The sequence below is a fragment of the Protopterus annectens genome, chromosome 15.part0 (genome assembly GCF_019279795.1).
Source record: "Protopterus annectens isolate FY-2018-M chromosome 15.part0, PAN1.0, whole genome shotgun sequence".
NCBI classification, from domain to species: Eukaryota; Metazoa; Chordata; order Ceratodontiformes; family Protopteridae; genus Protopterus; species Protopterus annectens.
Genome location: NC_056749.1, coordinates 297,646,435 through 297,657,855, shown reverse-complemented (window position 1 = coordinate 297,657,855; position 11,421 = coordinate 297,646,435).

Genomic DNA, 11,421 nt, shown 5'->3' with positions numbered 1-11,421 from the left:
ATTGCACAGGGCACTAAGGATAATCACAAGGCTTTCTTTAGTTATGTTAGGAACCTGGGTGGGAATTCACAGATATGCTCAGAATTAGTCTAAAATGACAAAAAATACATTGAACCCACAGACATTGCCAACATCCTAGCTGACAGGATGAGCGCAAACCCCCCCCCTCCCCACCAAAAGGGCAAATATCTATCCCAGCAGAGTGATGCCCCCCTGAAATCTCAGATGCTCAGGTAAGAGCCGCCCTCTCCAAAGCAAAAAACACAGCATCAATGGTACCAGACGGTGTCCCGGGCTGCGTCCTACATGAACTCCAAGAAGAGTTAAACCCAAACATAAAACTACTGTTCAATCTCAGCCTTACTACAGGATATGTACCCAAAGAGTGGTGTACAGCAACAGTGGTCCCTCTCCACAAAGGTGGTGCCTCAACGGATCCTGGAAACTATCGCCCCATAAGCCTGACTAGCTTGGTCTGCAAAGCTATGGAAAGGATCATCATGGACCTCATAAATAAAGATATTGGGGACCTACAGACCCTGGATCCTACCCAGTTTGGCTTTGTTAAGGGCAGATCCTGCCTCTTACACCTGGTCGATTTCTTTGAAACAGTCACCAAGGCCATTGACGAGGGAAAGGTGGTCCACACAGCCTACCTGGACCTTGCAAAAGCCTTCGATACAATACCCCACTCGGGCATTATAGATAAGCTCACCAGCTTAAATAAAAACCCCCTATGTCACTAGATGGTATGCAAACTGGCTTAAGGAATAAACCCACATGGTTAGAATAGCTGGAGCCATGTCAGACTCCAAACCAGTTACAATTGGCGTCCCACAAGGCTCAGTCCTGGGACCTCTCTTGTTTGGTATATATTTCTCGGAGGTACAGGCCAACACGGAAGGACTGTGGCTGACCAAGTTCGCAGATGACTGCAAACTGGGCACCATAATCGACTCTCCAGCCGACACAAGCATCCTCCAAAAGGGCCTCATAGAAGCAGACAACTGGTGCCAGAGCCATGGCCTCAAGCTAAATGCCAAAAAGTGTATAGTCATCCCCTTTGGCAAAAACAAAGTGCCCACAAATTACCACATATGTGGTAATCTATTAAGTACAGACGAAGTAATTAGGGACCTGGGGACCCAAGTTGATGGCAATCTCTCATTTGACAACCACGTGGCCAAAGTGGTTAGAAAAACATTTTATATAGCCCACCTAATCATGAAGGAATTCACATCTAGATCAGGGGAGGTCATCGTGCCTCTTTACTCATCCCTCATCAGGCCCATAATTGAGTACAATGAACCTTTTGGGATGTACCTTACCAGACACCTGCAGCAACTGGAAAGACCCCAAAAGTACCTCACCAAGAGGATCAAAGGGCTCAAACAGATGCCATATGCTGCCCGGTTAAAGAAACTCCAGCTCTACTCAGTGGCATACCACCTGCTCAGAGGCGATCTGTGCCTGACGTATAAAGCCATGTCCAACCCGGAATTAATGGACATGCTGCACCTCAGAAAATCCAAATCCCATCGAGCTATGTGCTCGAGAGACTTGAACCTCAGCCCTGAAATAAATAGGACATGCTGGAGGGACAGATTCATAACCCAGAGGCTCCCTTCACTCTAATAAAATCCCAGTCCAGGTTAGGCAGAGTCCCTCATTGACTCTCTTCAAGAGGAATATTGATGAGTGGATGGGAGATCGTAGGTTTATCCTGGGTATCACTTCTGTGTCACTGTTAGACAGAGGCACAGTATACTAACCTCGAAAAAGGGCATAGCAAAATTAATTTAAAATGGGTGGCAAAAGCCAAACACACTCTGGCTAGGCTTATAAATGCCCTAGGGCAGATAGCCTAGTATGACCCTATGAACCTATGTAGGAGCATTATATTCTTTTAGGACTAGTGTTAGGAAGTTCCAATTAACAGAATCAAATGCTTTGTTAATGTCTGGGGATATTATGTTTAAATCTAAATTTGTATGTTTACTATAATCTGCTAATGACAGAATTCTTTTTAATGTTATCATGTGTATTTCTTCCTTTGATAAATCCTGTCTGATCTTCATGAATAAGCATGGGGAGAAAGTGTGTGATCCTAACTGCATATATTGCCATGAACATTTTGTAATCTATGTTTAATAAGGATATTGACCTATATGATGAGCATTGTTTCTCATCTTTGCCTGTTTTACTTATTGGTGATATCAATGAGCATTTCCAGGAAGGTAGAATAATTATATCTTGTTTAACTATGGAATATACTTTTAACAGTAATGATATAGCTTGATTAGGTATTGCTTTATACATTTCTCGTAGTATATTATCTGGGCCAGGAGCTTTATTTACTTTAAGCTTTTTTAATTTGTGATTTCAGTTCCATCATAGTAATTGACTTACTTATAGTATCAATTTGCTCTTGTGTTAGTTTAGTGAGAATTTTATTTTTAAGTTTGTTTTTTATATCTTTTTTGGTTATTTCTTGTGTATTTGAATAATTATCAGAGTTATATTGTAATCTAAAGGCTTTGAATATACCATTCATATATGCAACTTTTTTCTTTGCATTATTTTTGTTCTGTTAGCTAATTGTCTCTGGTGTGCTGGAGTTGTGGAATAAGAATTTAATGTTATCTTTTCTAGTTTAATCATTGTCTTATGATGTAATATTTCTGCATATTTGTTAATTTGTAGTAGTTCTTAAATTAAATCTGAATTCCCTTCTTGCATTACTAATTTCAGTTTATCAACTTTCTTTTGTAATTCTAGCATATCTTTATTCCATGTTTTTCTTTTATTGATGTACCAGGATAGTACTTTCCCTTTTTAAAGAGTTCCAAATATATATTTCTGGGATGTCCTCTGTGGTGTTCAGTTCAAGAAAAGTTTCAATTTCTTTTTCAAAGAATTCTTTAAATTCTATTAATTTTGTAATGTAAGAGAGCATTCTTGTAATGGGATTAGTGTTTGTTTAAGCTTCATCTCAAAAACTAGAGCATTATGATCCGATAGTGGGCAATTTATTATTTTAACAGTACATTTTTGTTAAAAAGTCATTATATATGTGTATTCTTTAATTCTAAAACTAGTCACATGTCTAGGAGAGTTAAAGGAATAAATTAATGAGTCTGGGTCAGTAAACTCATTTATATCTTATGTTGGCTGTGTTTACGAACTTTAAAAGTGTCTTTGATATAGGTAACTTTCTTTTGATTTGTGAATCTGTATCTTTGTCATCTGATATACAGGAAGTATCCTGCTGTTATTAGACTACTTTTAGTTCAATATATTTCTTCAAAATAATGCTTTACTGTTCCTACTCCAAGTCCTGGCATCCAGTATAAGTTAACTAAAGGTATATATTTTCCTATTTAATTCCATAGTCACTAAACAAAACATACCAGATGGGAGATATGGTTGCATTACAAGTTAGTATAGCCATTCCCTTCTACTTTTGTTTACATTGAGAGCTTACTATAACTGTGTAGTTCTTGATAGAGATTGTTTATATCTTTATCCCATAGATGCATCTATTGAAGAAATACTATTTGTGAATTGTGTAGATTTATATACTTATATAGACTTAACCTTTTAGTACTATTATTCAGACAATTAACATTTATAGACAGATATTTCATGCTTTACTTTTATATATATATATATATATATATATATATATATATATATATATATATATATATATATATATATATATATATACTGTCATACAAAATCAGACAGTTTTGACTCCTGGTTTTGCTTTGTAAATATGATTTACATTTTTCATGTGCAAGTTCTGCATACTTCCTGTAGACTCCAAAACATTATAAGAAAAGAAATTAACTTCTAAACTGGCAATTTCTAATTGCATAAACCATTTCCTAGCTCTATGAGGTAATATACATCTTTGCATGAGTAGCAAAAGTACCCATGCACACCTTCTAAGCCTGTGAATAATGTTTGGACTAATCTCTCAACCTCATAACTAAATATGTCAATACTTACATATATTAAAGGAATTATATAGTCGGCTACTAAATAATTGTATGAAGTTGTGTAAGTATTAACATTTATACAAATACATTTTGTAAATCATTTAACATGTCAATTCTGGTTTAATTCTACATGAAAACTTATTTCTAATCGGGGTACAAAAAACAAGATTTAAATTCAGAATCACTTCAAAACAATTCACAGAACAATCCAATATAACACATTTTCTTTAATTCATACTGGAAAAATTCTGAGGCCTTATTAAATAGGTACTTGGATTAAGTTTTAGATTTATGTTCTTTTTAGATCATAGTTTCATTAATCTGATAACATGTTTGAGGTGACTTTTCACATCATATATCATATGACATTTATGCTATAGAAATATTATCATATAGTTATGTGGCTGATATTTCTCATTTACTTCATGTGTTTAGAGAATATTTAGTTGTTCTACCACTCTACATTTGAAAAAGAAGCTTTTCAAATCATATTTGAGCGCTCTTCAAAATATTGTGTCAGCTTACATAATTATATAAATGTGACAATCTTTACATATCTTAAAGTATAAAATACTCAGGTAACTAGTGAGTGGATATTTATATGGAAGTGTTAATATTTATGTATCTAAAAAACTGTAGTGTTTAATAATGCAATATTGATTTAATTTTTATTATATGTTTATGTATACATATCTACATTTATGTTTTTAAGGCATCTCCACTGATTACTAGTGCAGTAGATAAATGTACAGCACCTGTTGTATATGTGTAATATTCTAGTACTAGAAATTGACATTAATCCATACAGCCACATATAAAATAATGCCTCTCTGTATATCTAATAGTTTAAAACTATTTCCAAATAATTATGTGTAGGTTACCATGTCTGTTAATATATACAGAACCTATTGGGAAATTTATTAGCATCTGTTTGTTAAACCTAATTATACTATATTACTTCATTCAGCTTAAGTGAGTTAAATGATTACTGACTATCAATAACATAAATGGAACTGTGTTCGTGATTGCTAGTTTTCGCTATGATATAAATATTTTTTAAATGGGGAAGCTTTTTAATTTTATTTTCTAGTGTAGTTATCTGGTTTACAAATGTTTTCTTCTTATTTACTGTGCTTAGTAATGTGGTTACATATTGTATTGCATTTATTTAGATTTTATTCATGTTGTTGTCTTTCACCACAGCTGAACTCCGGTCCGCTAATGATTGGCAGTAGATTTTCACGGTGCCGAGTTGCCAGCTCGACACCCAACCTTCAACGAAGACACGCCCATTCACGCATGTCTTTCGGAATGCCACTTGATCCGCGGGGAGAACAAGCAAACTCCACAGAAAAGGTACTCCCCGTACTCCAGCCGAGAATCAAACGGGAGAACCTCTTGCTGTGAGGTAACAATGATTTTATTTATAATTTCCATAATTCAGGAGTGCTAGCACTTTAAGAAGTACTCGTTTTTGGGATTTACTTCCTTGTCCTCTGATGTTATTACACTTTAGTCAAAGGACAATGTACGCAAAGAGCTTGCAATGAAAATTAAAGCATTTCGTTAAAGCTTGGAGTGTGTACTTGAGACTGGTATATCGTGGACAAAGCAGGAAAAGAAATGGTGATTTCAACTTTCTAGGCATCACTCATGCTAATATTCTGTATTGTTTGCATTTAGTTGTATTATATGTGAGATAGTCTATATGGCGCATTTAAATGCAACCAATAGCATTAATTGTATAACCCCATACAAACGCACATTGTCATTTCAGTTTAATAAAATAAGTTGTTACAACATTCATGGATTTAAATCTAATTATTGATGACATCTAGCACAGTCCTACGATCTTAAAAATGCATTTTTTCACATAAAAAGTTTTGTTTATAAATGCAATACATTTAAAGTCCTCAGAAATTTTATAACAGATTGCTAGTACAACAAAATATATGATGAGATGTTTATATCCGCTTAAACTACATATTAAATTGTATGAATCATGGCATATATTGCTCTATGTATTTTACTTGTTGAAGGCAAAATCAGAGTTGCAATGAGCAAAAAAAAAAAAAAAAAACACACTGTTGTCATATTTCAAGTATATTTCTATAAACTTGGATGTTTATGATTAAATTTACTCAGTTTATATTAAGTCTAAATTTATGTAAGACAAGATAAATAGAAACAGTACCTGCTATTTTAATGTGATTAATAACTGGAAGACTTCCTGTTGGTTTTTATGACATTATTAGAAGTTTTGAGGTATATGTAACATATGATTTATTTGACCTTTAATTTATTTTTTCTTTTGTTCAACAGTCTTCCAATTCTTTACTTCTGCATTTCTTTTTGGTGTGCTGTTTGTCCAGTCCATAGATTTTTCTTGTGTTAAGATGTTATTGTTAGTGAAGTATTTTATTGCTGAATCCACTGTTTCAAATATTTTTATTTCTACTGGAAGGAAGATTCTAAATCTTGCTGGAAACAAAATATGAACCGTCAGTTGTTTCTTTTTCAGGATTTTTATTATTGGCAGAAATTATGTTCTTTTAGAAAACACTTTTGTAAAGTAGTCATTGTCAAATCTAATTATTGCATCATTATATTTGATGGGTGTGTGTGTTAGTTCAGGCATTTTTTAGGACAGGTTCTTTGTCTTGTGTGGAGAAAGGTTTCACAATTATGGATCTTGGATTATTTTTAGTTAAAGATGTATTTCCTGAGGTTGTTAATGACCTGTGTACACGTTCTATACCATAGGAAACAGCTTCTGGCAATTTCAATATATTTGGGTTCCAGATGGTAAGAAAGTTTATTGTCCCCTTTTGCTTTTTTGGTAGACCATATATTCGGATATTATTTCTTCTCATTCAGTTTTCCATGTCATCTATTTTCTCTAATAGATGTGTATTTTGTTGCAGTAAAAATTCAGTCTGTTGTTGTTCTAGGAGTCTGGAATCAATGCCATTTAATGACTGCTCTATGAGAGATATTTGACCTTTCTGTTGTGTAAACATTTCTTGAAGCTATTCAAGTTGTTGAGAACATTTTTTTTTTAAAAAGTCTAGTTTATTGCATAGGGGTATTGTGGGAATGTATGGACTTCCTAATCATGTGGGCACCAAGGTAAGTATAGCCCTCACTATACTTGCTACTGGGACCTTCTAGAGACAGACTGGGGACACGTTAGGGATCTCACAGGCTTCAGCTTTGAAGATATTGAAGCAGTTCCTGGATGCACTTTTGGTGTATGTGTATCAGTCCATCTATTTCCCTATGTGACACCTCAGTACCAAGCTGGGACTGTGTGTTTTTTTTTATTTATTTTTTATTCATTTAACATTTTATGGGCTGGTACATTTCCCTAAGATACTCAGTGCAACAGATTGCACCCATGTTGAAATTAGTCCTTCTTGGTCTACAATATGAGCAGTACTGCAATAGGAAGAGCAACCATTCCATCAGTTGCTAGGTAGTATGTGATGCATCGGGTGCATCACCAACATCTCTGCCCAGCATCCTGGCAGTGCACACAATTCACATATCTGGCACACTGGCTCACTTTATCACCTCTTTCTGCATGGTAGGATGTGTAACAATCATCTTGTTGGTAAATTGATTTTTTTTTAACTAAGTAGTTATTCATGTTAAACTTTTTTGCTGTATGTTAATGTTTTGTTTCCTTTTTTCTCTCCCCTCCCTTCTCAATTTTTTTTTTTAAGGGAATGCCATATATCCACTGGAGCTATGGCTCATGACTCCAGTGAGCATTCCTTTTGGAGCTGCAGAGGGGACAACACAAACCTATCCCAGACCAGTATTGTCAATTGAAAGGGTCTTTGCCCTCCTGAAGAGCCATTTTTGGTGCCTGGATGAGTCTTGGGGGGTGCCCTTCAACATGACCTGGCTACTGCATGTAGGATGTTCACAGCCTGTTGCATTCTGCATAATATGATCCTTCAACAGTCAGATGGAGAAATGATCCATGCAGTTCTAGTTCCACTTTGACTAATGATGAACCATCCAGCACCAGTAGTAAGTGACCCCATGTGGCAGGCTCATGCACAGCATGTGGCTGCATAGGTTAAGAGGTGGTATCTTGTCCAGAACTGTGAACCAGGACATTCAGGTTAGTGTTTCCTTTTTGGCAGACAACCACAGAGTATGATTTATGCATGCAGTGATATGTGTGGGCTGCGCTTTATGATGCATTGTCTGCTCTCACTGTTCATATGACATTCTCTCACAGTTTAAAATAGTTTTGCCTTATTAGCTATTTGCCTGCATGCTCACGGATTCCTGTTCTGTGATGCTGAAAGGCGTCAAATCAGCAAATAAATGAACAGTTGCACCCGCTGTATTTAATAACTTTTGGCTTAATTAATTATTCACTATGCAATAGAAAGCAGTACTGGCAACAATGGCAAATTCTGTTACATATACCATTTGTGTGTAATGAATTTTGTTGTACTATACATTGCATTTTTTTACTGTCATTCAAATTAAGTTAGGACTTCAGAAACTGGTGATGAGGTTGTAGTGGCAGCAGTTAAGTGTAAATGTGAGGTTGCTTATTTTAATGTGTCATTTCTTTATATTTTCCATCTGGAAATGTTTGCTCATTAGTATTGTGATTTCTTGTATGGATTTAATCAGAAGAAATAGTAATGTATGTATCATTGTTTTTAGCCCAGTGCTCATTCATGTACTTAACAGATGTACACAGACTTTTCTCTTCCTAACAATCCAATTGCGATTAGAGAGCGAGTTCTGTAAATAACTGTAATTTAGAGTATGGTGAAAGTAATAGCTGTAAAGGGAATAACTGCATATGTATGCAACCCACCCCCACCTCCAAGAAAACCTTATTTCAACTAAACAAAGATTTATCAATGAATGAAATTCACATTAGCTCTAGATCAAATGAGTCATAGACATCCCCTACTGATAGGCCTGGTGATAGTGCAACTGATCTGGAGGATGGGCTACCATAAGAACTGTAAGTCAAGTTAATCCAATGGCGAGATCCAGAGAAAGTTACTCTCTCTGTCAGTGACATTACACTGTGGCATGACTGTGACCTTGACGTGAAACATGAGGTTCTAGGTGCAAATAATCATGGCATGGCCTGTGAAAAATGTCTTATGATTGCTCACCAAGTACTGACATTGCTGCCTAAAGAACCAGTGATAGTATCATGTGATCACCCCCCCATGTCCAGACAGTACAGCCCATCGTAATATCTAGTCCAGCTTGAATCTAGTGTGCCCTAACCAGTGTACGAATGGATGCAACAACTAATGCTTGATGTTCCACCATACTATGCATCACTGATACCATGGCTCCATCCCTGCTCTTTGCCAGTTCAAAGTAGTGTTGGAAATCATCACATATACCTTGTTGGACTTTGACCATTTCTAGCTGACTCTCAGTTTCAGGGGTTGGATCCCTAACTATGCCACGGCACATTTTCTGCTGTGCAGCCAATGCTGTACTAGTTTTCTGAGGTAGTTATAAATATTTTTTGCATCTGGCACCTCTTTGTATTATTCTCACTGTAGGCAATGTGACATCAGACTGCCTGCCTTTGCCCTCAAACTGTTCTATTGGATGTGTGTGGATTTACTGGTGGAGATGTGCACATTTTTGTTTCTGGTGTGCAAGCATAAGTTGAATGTCAGCCTGTGTTTGACATTGTGATGCAGTGTTATTTACTGTAGAGTTACTAACATGTTGTGAGGTGAGAGCCTGTCATTACACTGAGACAATGCTTTTCACTTCCCTTAGGATGCCTCAAAAATATAACTACATCAGCAGCAACACCCATTCTACTGCTGACTTCATCCATATTTATTGGTAGAGTTTAACTGTTCATTTCTAATGCTGAATCTGTAAAACAAATCATTACAGCACATTAATAATAATGCAACACCATATGGTATAGCATGCTTACAAAGGTATGAGTGGGATACTAGCCATGCACTCTGCCTTCATTTCCATTCGCTACTAACGTACAAGGCTGACCTAATAGTGAATCATGACATGTTTAATTACAGCAGTGCTTGTTAACTTTCAATTTAGACTAATAGGAGTACTTTTAAATTAGTCTTTAAGAGCTGATGAATGGAAATGCTGCTGCAGACTTTGGTGTGATGGAACATTGTTCACACCACCCACCACCTCTAATAACTCCGACTGCATGTCTTCTGTATAGTTATCTCCACAGATGGAAAGTTAACACCAGATGATGAATACCTGCAGGTTCAACCCCCCCTGAACTGCTTGTGGAAATTGCTTCATGCCCGGTCTTGCTTCTAGCACATCTAACCATATCATTTGGCATTTTTTGCACTGTGGCAGAGATCTATTTCTACCTCCAACTGCATTTATTTCAACTAATACTTGACTCTGTGCCATTCTATTCTCAGCTTGTCTGGGACCCCCTTTACCAAACAGCAGTTTGCCTTATGAACGAAGTGCTCCCATGAGTACATGATTTTCCTCATGGCTAAAGTTACATCTGTGCCTGGATCCCTTACTCTCCATCAATACTACATGGGAAAAAAGGGGAAAAAAGGTGCGTGGGGGGCTACAGTCAGACACTTGTCACACTACTGTAAACAACAAATGAAGAATCCACTTGATTTATTGTACTTTTAGTGGTTCGGCAAATGCCTTCAAGGAGTATAAAATATTACAAAATAAGCACAGTTTAAATACCCTAATAAACAAGACAATTAATCAATAAACAATCAATTATCCAATGAACATTAAAAATCAAATTAAATTAAAAGCCTCCAGTTACATTCTACATTAAGACCTTGAGGAGATAAAGTATTTCAAGATAAAAATGCTTTCTTTATACAATAATTTTTTCTTATACAAATGATCAGAAAATACACCTTTATCAATTTGTTCTAAAATCGTAGCTTGCAGCTCATTAGGATAAGAATTATGACCCATCATAAAGTGCTTAACAACAGGACTATCTTCTTTTTTTTTTTTTATAATGTTCCTAATATGTTCCTGAAGTCTAATTTTAAATTTCCTTTTGCTTTCCCCTATATATACAAGACCACAGGGGCATCTCAATGCATAAACAATACCTTCAGTATTACAATTGTATGTGTTATTAACATAAAATAAATGACCATTTATATGATTAAAAGTTCGAACAACAAAATGACATAAATTGCAGTGACCACAAGACAGTACCCTTTACATGAATAGTCTTAGTTTTCTGTACCTTGGTGGGATATCTAAATCTATTACGTACCACAATATCTTTTAGATTTCTGCCTCTCCTAAATGAAATACCTAAAGAGGTTGAAATTAACTTAACCAAATCCATAGATTTAAACAAAAAATTCCAATAGTGTTTCACCAATTAAAACAATACTGAATACACTATAAG